This window comes from Manis pentadactyla, chromosome 10, assembly GCF_030020395.1.
Source record: "Manis pentadactyla isolate mManPen7 chromosome 10, mManPen7.hap1, whole genome shotgun sequence".
Lineage (NCBI taxonomy): Eukaryota > Metazoa > Chordata > Mammalia > Pholidota > Manidae > Manis > Manis pentadactyla.
In genome coordinates this window covers 10,207,043-10,218,492 of record NC_080028.1, presented here as the reverse complement: position 1 = coordinate 10,218,492, position 11,450 = coordinate 10,207,043, and the positions used below count along the sequence as shown (strand labels likewise).

Genomic DNA, 11,450 nt, shown 5'->3' with positions numbered 1-11,450 from the left:
AAGTCCAGCAAGTCTGAGAAATGCTGTATCCATACTCTATCCCCGCCTCGGGAAACACGTGGTCATTTATCATGATAAAGTCTGTGCCCATATCTGCTGGTACATGGATACCATCTACACATTAGAAACTGCCAGTGGGGCCTGCTGAGAGCCAGGAGCAGGAGCGGTGGGGGCAAATCCCAGCCCTGCTGCTTCAGGGAGGTGGCAACGCTGGGCAGGACTGGAAAGCGGAGGCAGTAGCAGTTGTGTGCCATTAAAAGGACTTTATGTACAGTGCTTAGTACAAACTTGGCACTCAATGACAACAAGAGGAAACAGTTAGAACATGTATTATGTATAAGACATGTTATGTACAAGTGTTTTCCAGAATCAGTTCCTTAAATCTTAACAACCCTGAAGTAGGTCTGTTATCCCCATTTTTCAGATGAGAAAACAGCTGGAACATGGGGAGCCACAGGGCAATACTGTTGGTGTTGTGCTAGCATGCCCTGCCCCGTGTGACCTCCCCCTCTCAAGAGCTGCCAGCACAGTTCCTCGCCCAGAGTCTGGGAGCAGCCCCGTTTGGTGCCCTGGGCCAATCACTTCAGGTTAAGTTGCTTGCAGTGGTAAGAAGAGGGAATCCTCAACTCCATCCAGGGCCACCAAAAGCCAAAGCTGGGGAAGAGGCCAGACAGGGAAGGGCTGTCTGGGCAGAATGACCTGCAAAGAAGGAACAGTGCAAAGGCCCAGGGGTAAGGAAATCTCGTGTTTGGTTCTCAAAGAGCCCCTCATTCCTCTCACTTGCTGTAACATGCACCATTCCAAGCCATAGTCCTGCTCACCCAAGTCCCCATGACTCAGACCCACCCCCCAGGGGAACAGATGAGGTGAATGGGCGGACCTGCCCGGAAGGCTGGTGAATAATCATCCCACTGGCTTCTCTGAGGGCTTTCTGACCTGGTGTGCTGGATATTGAACTCATTCCATCTCACGCAACCCCAGGGGGTGGGCTGTTGCTCTCCTAGGACAAGTAAGGAAGCCAAGGCTTAGGTGAGACCACGGGCAGGTCTACCTGTCCCAACCAGGAACCTGTTGACCTCAACATGCTCTTGGGAGAACGAGCAGCCTTGGTGTGCACTGAAGAAACCAGGTTGAAATCCCTCCTCTGCCCCTCATTTGTTACTGGACTTTGGGGAGCTGGAACCTCCTTTCTTGACCTCATTTTCCCCATTGGCACAATGGGTATGGCATAAGCGAGAAACCTGCAGCATGGCACAGACTCTGGAGCCACAGAGCCTGCATTCAAACCCCCCCTTGGGGTGCCTCAGTCTCTTTATCAGTAAAGTGGGGAGGACAATTGTACCTATCAGATAGGGCAGTTCTGAGGATGAAGTGAGTTAATATACATAGAGCCCTGCACACAGTGGGTGTTCGGTATTGTGTCGGCTATTGCAATCCACAGAAGCCCCTGGACTGGTCCCACCACTCTGTCTGGAATGCTTTTCCCTCCCGTTCTCATGATCAGCTCCTGCATACCCTTCAATTCTCTGCCCACACAGGCCCTCCCCAGAGCAGTTTCCCCAACCACCTCAGGAAAGGATGTCGCCAATTATTTTTTAGTCTCCACCTTTTATTTTTTGCCTTTTGGAGCTCTCAGGAAAATCTGTCAGCTCTTTGATGTATTTGTCCACTTCCATCCCCATAGAAGGTAAGCCCCTGAGGGCAAAGGTGGTCCACCACCTTCATTGTAGCATCCTTAGCTCAGTGCCTGGTGCACAGCTGGTACTCCAGAAATTGAATGAATGAATGAATGATACATACATATTAGGTTTCAGATGAATCTCACACGCTGAGTAAGCTCCTGGAGCTCAGAGAAGATAGGAACACAGGGCCTGGGGCAATAATAATAATTGTCAACATTGGGGAGTGCCAGGGTCATTCTGAGTGCTTTTCATAGATTTAATCCCTTTAATCCTCACATCAGACCTGCAAAGTAGCCACTATTACTATCCCATTTTATGGACAAGGAAACTGAGGTTCCAAGCTAAATAACTTGCCCAAGGGCACCCAGCTAGTAAGTGGAAGGTTTGCAATCTGAACACAGACATAGTCTGATTTTGGAGTCTGCTTACTTTTTTCTTTCATAGACTATTTTGTAGAGCCGTTTTAGGTTCACAACAGAAACAAGCAGAAAATACAGAGATTTTCTGTATGCCTCGGGCCCCTGAAAATGCACAGCCTCCCCTGCTATCACCAGCCCCCACTATCAGCATGCCCAACACTGTGAACTGGAAGGCTTCCTGGAGGAGGCAGGGCAGAAGCTGGGCCTGGCAGAGTGGAGCAGACTCCTACACTACAGTCAAGGGAGCTCATGCCTGCAGTGGGGAACTGCATGCACCCAGTGCAGCTGGCAGGAGTGAAGGAGGGAGGGCCCTGAGGAAGCTGGGAGGTTAACTGGTGTTCTGGTCACCTACTGGTCCATGTCATTCCACCCTGAAGCAGAGTAGCATAAAACAACCGCCACCATGAACTTAGCCCATGAATCTGCTGTTGGGTAGCTTGTCTCTGCTTGGTTGGCATCTGTTAGGCACTTCAAAGGGCGACAAGAGCTGAACAGCTGGGGCCCCTCAGGCACCTTTCTGCCCTTCACTGGTCTCACTACATGGTCTCTACGGCATGGTGACATCAGGACAGCCAGCTTCCTACATGGCGGTTTCAAAGCCGTATGTCAAAAGTGAGCCAGAGGAAGACCTTTATGACCTAGCCTTGGAAGTCACCCAGTGTCACTTCCATCACACTCTATTCATCAAAGCTGGCCCAGGTTGGGGGTGGCGAGGAGGGGACAGAGCAGAGACTTCACCTCTTGGTGGTGGAATGGCAAGGTTCGGGAAGAGCACTTGTGGAATGGAAAACACTGGGCCAGACGTTTTTGGAAACTTTGTTCTATCACAGTGGGTGACTGGGGCTGGGTCCGTCATGTGTCTGTGCATGGCAGATGCAGTCTCCAAGCCCTGGGTGGAGGTGACCTTATACCTGAAACCCTTTTTTCCACTTAGGTATAAAACACAGTTAGGTGTGCAGATTGTAAGTGGGAGTTCAGTGGATTGGTACCTACGTACACACCCAGATGGCCACCACCCAGATCAAGATTCCTAACGTGTCCAGCACCCAATTAAGACCTCCTCCAGAGGCAACCACTTTTCTGTCCTCTATTGCCATGGGGTAGTAGCACCTGTTTTTGTTCTTCACATAAATGGAATCAGACAGCATGTGCTCTTTTGTTTCTGGAATCTTTTATCACAAAAGTCAGTGAGATTCTTCCACATAGGTATGTATGTTTGCAGATTGTCTGTTCTCGTTACTGAAGCGTGTTCAGCTGTGTGAGTATACTGTTTAACAAGCATTTGAGTAGCTTCTGTCTAGAGGCTATCACAAATGCTGCTGCTATGAGCATTCATGTACATGTCTTCTGATAAACTTACATGTGTCTTTCTGTTGGATTCATACTCAGGCGTGGGCTTGCTTGGTCATAGGGTTGGCATATGTTCAGCCTCGGTGGAACTGCCAAGCAGTCTTGTCACATGCCTGTACCATTTTGTACTCCCACCGGGGGTGCATGAGCATTCTGTATCCTCACCCACACGCAAGGTGGTCGGTTTAATTTTAGCCAATCTACTGGAAATAAAGTGGAAACCAGTTGTTTGAATGAAATCTCACTAAGAGCCACCATTTCTAAGACAGATCATAGAAGAGATGAAGTAAAGACAAATGGTATGGACAATGGGGAACCTACAGGAGCCTCCTGCTATTGTTTTATTTGGTTTTGCTTTATTTTATATGTTTATATTTTATGAGGGGATTCTGTGTGGTTAAATTAAAAGTCATAACAGAAAGCATATCTGAGCCCTTCTTGAAAAGCTACTTGATGACGACAAGCAATTGAATAAGACATGACTAAATAACTTGGAAATGGAAAAGCCGTGGGGAACAGACTGAGAGGAGCACTGAATCCCCTTCAATTTAGAATTAAAACTAAACAAGTGAAGAAGTTCTGGTTAAAAAAAAAAACCCACAGAATTCAAGTGTTATAAACTTCAACAAAGCAAAAACTATATAAACAATAATAACTAGGAAGCACGTAGGAGGGGAAGGGGGAGAAAGTGTAAAAGAGCTAAGTCATCTTTTAGTTCAAAGAGTCAGTTCATGCTGATTAAAGTGAACCATGTAGTTTTTTTTTAATTACTGCAAATATTCCAAGTGAAAGTTAAGATTGTCAGACTAGATAAAAATAGCAAACCCAACTATCCACTCTATTTACAAGAGACATTTAAATATAAGAGCACAGAAAGGTGGAAAACGAAAGGCTAGAAAGAGATACAACACATAAACAATAACCAAACAAAACTTGCTGTGGCTGTCCAGATGTTTCAGAGTAGAGGAGAAGCATGACTAGAATGAAAAGGGACATTTCAATCAGGAAGATACATAATCCCGAGTTTGTACACACCCAACAGCAGAGTGTCAAAATACAAGCAAACTTAATGGAACTAACATGAGGTACAGGCAAATCTATAGTCATGGTAACAGACTTTAACACACATCCCTCAGCAGATGTACGTGAATTTAGTAAAGTCTCTAGATATGGGGTCAATATTACAAAATCAACTTTATTTCTATCCACTCGCCACAATATAAAATGACATTTTAAAACTGAAACCATTAAATGTCTAGAAGATAAAAGAGAAAATCTAGATGACCTTTGGTTGGGTGATGACTTTTTAGATACAACACCAAAGGCATAATCTATGGAAGAAATAATTGATAAGCTGGTCTTCTTTAAAATTTAAAACTTGTGCTCTGCAAAAGACACTGTCAAGAGAATGAGAAGACAAGCCCCAGACTAGGAAAAAATACTCCAAAAGACATATCTGATAAAGGTCTATTATCCAAAAAAAATCAACAACAGGAAAATAAACAACCTGACTAAAAAAGGGGCAAAATATCTGAACAGACACCTCACCTCATGGCCAATGAGCACATGAAATATTATGACATGTAATGCTCTACATAATAAGTCATCAGGGAAATTCGAATTAAAGCAACGAGATACCACTATAGACCTATTAGAGGAACCAAAATCCAACATACTGACACCGCCAAATGCTGACAAGGATGTAGAGGAACAGGAATGCTCATTCATGCCTGGTGGGAATGTAAAATGATAGAGCCACTTGGAAAGACAGCTTGGCAGTTTCTTACAAATTAAACACACTCTTACCATCCAGCAATCACACTCCTTGGTATTTACCCAAAGGAGCTGAAAACTTAAGTCCACACAAAAACCTGCACATGGATGTTTATGGCAGCTTTATTTATAATTGCCCAAAACCTGGAAGACACCAAGATGTCCTTCAATAGGTGAACAGGTAAACAAACTGGTTCATCCAGACAAAGGAATATTATTCAGCACTTAAAAGAAATGAGCAATCAAGCCATGAAAAGACAGAGAGGAGCCTCAAATGTACATTACTAAGTGAAAGAAGCTGATATGAAAAGGCTGATTATTGTATGATTCCAACAATAAGACATTCTGGAAGAGGCAAAACTATGGAGACAGTAAAAGAATCAGTGGTTGCCAGAGGCTGAGGAGAAGGAGGGATAAATAGGTGGAGCACACAGGAGTTTTTAGGACAGTGAGACTATTCTGTATGTTACTATAATAGTGGATACATGTCATTAGACATTGTCAAAACCTATAGAATGTACAACATCAGAAGTGAAAATTAATATAAACTATGAACTTTGAGTGATAAAGTGTCAAAGCAATTTCACTGATTGAATCAGCAGGATAGTGTTAATGGGGAGGCTCTGCATGTGTGGGGACAGGGACTATATGGGAACTCCCTTTACATTCTTTTCACTCAATTTTGCTGGTCTAAAATATAAAACCTATTTTAACAATGAAACCATCTATAGGAGCATCAAAAACATTAAATTCCTAGGAACACCATTTGAAAGTTGAGCATTTCTATGGAAATTTTTGTAAGCTGTAACTAGCACAAAGCAAAAAAGCAGTATCATTAATTTATACAGAAAAAATATTTTGAGCATTCCCAGACACAAAAACAAGCACTCTTAGGCTTTTCCAATACTATATAAGACATCTTGCTAACAGATGCACAAAATAAACCAAGCTAAAACACAGATGCTCACAGACACAATTCAAAGCTCTAGTGGCTGGATGCTAAGACACTGGGTGTAGTTCTCCATGAAGGAGCTTAGCGGCACCGTTCTCACACTGTTCGGGTTGTGCCCTGCCTCTATAAAGGCTTGGTGCAAAACAAATGCTGAATGCTATTTTCTTTTATCCTTTTCCCTTGAAACAAAAATCCTCTTCAAATTTCTTTCAGTTAATGAGACAAGGTGCTAATGTAGGTCTTTCATAAAGTGGTGTAATGAAAACTTTCGAAAAGTGGGGGATACCTGAAAATCAAACAAAAGGTGTGCAAGACCTCTACACTGAAAACTACAAATTACTACTTTGTACTAGCAATTAGGACAATGCAAATAAAAAACACAGTGTGATCCATTTCACACCCAGTAGCATGGCTATAGTTGAAATGACAACAATAACTAGTGTTGGACAGAATGTGGAGAAATTAGAACCCTCTCATCTGGCCAGCAGGAATGTAAAGTAGTGCAGCCACTGTGGAAATGAGTTTAGCTGATCCTCAGAAGGTTAAATATAGAGTTACCATATGACCCAGAAATTCTACTCCTAGGTATAAAATACCCAAGAGAATTGAAAATACATATCCACACAAAAACTTACACATGATGCTCATAGCAGCATTATTCATAATATCCCAAAAGGAAAAACAACCCAAATGTCCATCAAGTGATTCATGGATAAACAAATGTGGTAGATCCCTACGATGGAATATTACTCAGCCATGAAAAGGAATAGAGGTCTGACTCACACTAAAACATGGATGAACCTTGAAAACATTATGCTAAGTGAAAGAAGCTAGACACAAAGGCCATATGTTGTATGATTCCATTTATATGAAAAGTTCAGAATAAGCAAATCCATAGAGACAGAAAATAACTAGTGGTTTCCAAGGGCTAGGGGAAGGGACAGTAGGGAATGAATGCTGATGTGTATGGAGTTTCCTTTAGTAGTGATAAAAATATCCTGGAATTAGTGGTAATGGTTGTACAACTTTGTTTATATACTAAAAAAACACTAAATTATACACTTTAAATGAGTCAATTTTATGGTATGTGAATTATATCTCAATTTTTTAAAGTTTTAATCACATTATTGTGTGGAATTAAATGAGATCTAAATAAACTGAGCAATATATCATTGTCACAGACTAGAAGACTCAATGTCATAAACTTATCAGTACTTTTCAAATTGCTCTACAGATTCAATGTAATCCCAGTCAAAATCCCAGTATCTTTTTCCCCAAAATGAACAAGCTAATTCTAAAATGTACATGAAAATGCAAAGGAAAACCCATTTATATAAAATATCAAAATAAAGAACAAAACGAGAGATCTTACTGTGCAGATATCAAGAGCTACTCTAAGTGTAGGAATTTAGACAGTGTGGTGTTGGCACAAGAACAGGCAAACGGACTAGTGGAGCAAAATAGAGCCCAGAGACAAACCCCACCTAATCTAGGACACAGCGACACTGCCTTGCGGTGGGAGGAAGATGAGCTTTTCAGTAAAAAGTGCTGGGCCAACTGGATAGCACGGGAGGAAGGGGGGCAATTGTATGTTGACCCCTATAATAGCTTCCTGTGGCTGCTGTAAAAAATTACCACAACTTGTGGCATAAAACAATAGCACTTTCTACCTGCACAGCTCTGGAAGTCAGAAGTTCAAAATCGGTATCACTAGGCCAAAACCAAAGCATTAGCAGCGTCAGCTCCCTCTGGAGGCTCTAGGTGAGAATCTGTTGCTTGCCTCTTCTGATTTCTGGTCCTGCTGGCATTCCTTGGTTTATGGCTACATCAGTCAATTTAATCACAAGGCCAGAAACTCCAAATCTCTATCTCTCTCTCTACTTCAGTCTCATAGGAGCTTCCATGTGTAAAATCTCCCACTGCCTTATACACACATGTGGTTGTATTTAAGGCCCAGCTAGAGAATCCAGGATTATCTCCCTATCTCAAGACCTTAATTTAATCACATCTGCAAAGAGTTAGCCATATAAAGGTAACAAGCTCCAGGGATTAGGATGTGCACATCTTTGGGAGACTGTTTTTTAGCCTACTACAACCCTTACCTCACACCATAAACAGAAATACATTCCAGGCTTAAATGTGAAAGATTAAAACAATAAAGCCTTAGAAGAAAGCACAAGAGAACATCTTCATGAATTTGGAACAGGCAAACGTTTCTTAAACACAAAAAACAAACACAAAAACAAAAAAGCACTAACCATTAAAAGAGAAAGAGGAAAAAATAGATAAATTGGACAATATTAAAATTAAGAACTATGTTCAACAAAAAAATATATTTAGAAGAGTTAAAAGATAACCCACAAAGTGGGAGAGGATATTTGCAACACATATATACAGCATAAAATTTCTACTCAGAATATATAAAGAACTCCAATAAGTCAATATGAAAAGAGCAAATACACCCATAGGAAAATGAACAACAAACTTGAACAGATAAAAGAGAACACCCAAATGACCAATTAACACCTGAAAAGGGGCTCAACTCCATTAGTGATCAGAGAAATTAAAATTAAAACAGCCTACCAGAATGGCTAAAATGAAAAAGGCAGAAAATGCCAAGTGTGGGTGAGGATGTGGAGTAAACAGAACTGGTGGAAATGTACCTTATTACCATCACTTTGGACAACTTTTTGGCAGCATCTGCTAAAACAGACTATATGCAAACCTTTGACCTGGCGATTCTACTTCTAGGTATACAGCCAGCATGTTCACCAAAAGACACATCCCACACTAGAATATTCACAACAACAACATTTGTAGTAGGCAAAACCTGCAAACTATCCTAATGCCCACCCCTGGTAGACTGGATAAAATGAAGTGCAGCATATTAGCACAGTGGCGTATCACCTAGCAACGTGCAGGACAGGGGACAACATGGAGAATCTCGCAAACACTAAGCCGAAGAAGCTGTAGACAAAAGACAACGCGATTCCATTTACACAGAGAACAGAAACCAATCAAAATCTGAGAGGTCAGGACAGTGGTTCCCTTTGCCAGGAATTGGAAGGGGCACAAAGGGGAACCATGGAAGGCTGGGGGTGTTCCATGTCTTTATCTGCGTGCTGACTACACGTCCTGTTCACTCTGTGTACACGAACGGTTTGTGTACAGGTCCGCCCCAGTCCGCGTACAGTTTGGGTTCTTGCTCATGATAGCGCAGGGCTGCTTTGGCGTCAGACAAGAGTGGAGGGTTTATGACCTTGGCAAATCACAGTCACTCTGGGGCTAGGTGACCCCGTCTGGAAAAGGGGGGTGATAACCCCCACTTAGTACTGAGGCCGGCAGAACCGACGCGCGTGGAGTGGTTGGCCGACGGCAGGGGCTCTGTACAGGGCTGCAGCTCGCAGTCAGCAGGGCAGGGACCCAGAGGAGCCGCGTCCGCACCGCTCCGAAAGGGACACACGGTGGCGCCCGCTCCCCGCGGGTCCGCGAGCCCAGCCTGGAGGGAGGGTGAGGAAGGCGGGCGGCTACTTCTGACGCACATACTTCTGGGCCTGGGGGGGTGGAAGCGCGGAAAGAGCGGGCGCCCTCCGTGCTCTTGGAGGCATGACTGGAGGGGCTGGAGACCCAAAAATGAGGGGAAAGGGGTAACGCGCTCCACCTGGGATGGCGCACCAGAAATAGTTTAGGATCTTGTCCGGTGTGGAACGGTGCCGCTTCCCACCGTACCTCCCCCTGCAAAAGGTAAGGTCCACCTGGAACCTGTGAATGTGACCTAATTTGCAAAAGGAGTCCTTGCAGCAGTGTTTTAAGATCGGGCTCCCGTTATGAGGTCATGCCGGGCTATCTAGGTGCGCCCTAACGCAATGACGAGTGCCCTTAGAAGAGGCACACGGGAGAGAGAGAGAAAAGGCCACGTGGGGAGAGCAGAGATTGCAGTGATGCAGCCACCAGCCGAGGAGCACCTGGAGCCGCGGGGAAGGTGGAAGAAGCCGGGAAAGATCCTCCCGAGAGCCTCCCAGGGAGCCCCGCCCACACACCTTGATTTCAGACTTCCGGCCTCCGGAATGGTGAGAGTAAGTTGCTGGTTTAAGCCACCCGGTTTGTAGAATTTGGTCCAGTAGCCACAGGAAAGTAACACAGATGTTTAATTTCTCTTCTTCTGCTGAGCCTGCTTACCCCCACCCCCAACAGCCTACAGAACGGCCCGCGAGACTCCCAACTCCTCACCCCACCATCTCCTCCCCACACCCGAACTCGCCCACAGCCACTCCTTTCCAAACATGGGCTCTTTCCCACCTCTACACTGTTGCTTTTGGAGGCCCCTTTCTGGGCTGCTCTTCCCTCCTGGGTCCCTGGGCAACGCCTGTACACACTTCGAGGCCCTCCTTAATATCCTCCTGAGTATACTGGTATGTTGTGGATCAATGGCTCCCAGCACACTGGGCTTTACCATTCCCCACAACTCACTGTGTCTACTCACTCATGTCTCATCACTGTTGGTTCAGCTGTGTGCCCCCCACTAGTCCTCATTTCCCGACCTTTCCATCCCCACAGTTCCTGCCCTAGTTCAGGCCTCCCCATCTCTAACCAGGACCCTTGTGCCACCCCCTCACTGGTCTCCCTGATCTGGTCTGGCCCTGCAGTCGGTCACCACTCTGTAGCCTGGTGCTCAGATCTACGACATCACTCCTCTGCTCAAAAGCCTTCCATAGCTCCCCACTGCCCTAAAGAGACTGTGCAAAGGAAATGTCAGTACTCCAAATGCCCCTTCCCACCTCTCACCCTACCCCACCGACGTCAAAAACACCCATGTGCTGCACCTCCAGGCCTTTGCATAGGCAGTGCCCTTTACCTCAACAGCCCTCTCTGTGTCTGTCAGGCATGCTCACTGCCATGTCTCAGGCAGCCCTTGCTTCAGTCCCCACCATTCAATAGTGTCAGCAGGTAAACCATTACAGCCTGGCCATACTCCAGGTGTGTGCTCTAAGTGCTTTACCATGTTAACCCTTTAATTTCTCATAGCAACCCCAGGAGAAAGGCACCATTACTGTGCCCAGTTCACAGGTGGGAAAACTGGGCGCAGATGGGAGAAGAAATGCTCAGAGTGGCCAAAGGTTCTGAACCCAGGCTGCACTGCATTCCTGCTGGTTGGGACCTCGGAATCCTCCCCCTATCCATGCTGCCACCCCTCACCTCAAATTCATCACTCTCTCCTCCATGGATTTTGGATTTTATAAACACACCCCTCATGGCCCTGTGCAGGAATTACCC

The 11,450-nt window shown here is 44.9% G+C and overlaps 1 long non-coding RNA gene across 1 annotated transcript; it reads right to left on the bottom strand.

Moving 5' to 3' along the window:
- Positions 1-1,604: 1,604 nt before the first annotated feature.
- LOC130678940 (uncharacterized) lies at positions 1,605-11,121 on the bottom strand. The gene is made up of 3 exons (XR_008991906.1): positions 11,032-11,121; positions 10,217-10,903; positions 1,605-3,651 (listed from the first exon to the last, which is right to left on the bottom strand). It is a non-coding gene; the product is annotated as an uncharacterized LOC130678940 (long non-coding RNA).
- Positions 11,122-11,450: the final 329 nt, after the last annotated feature.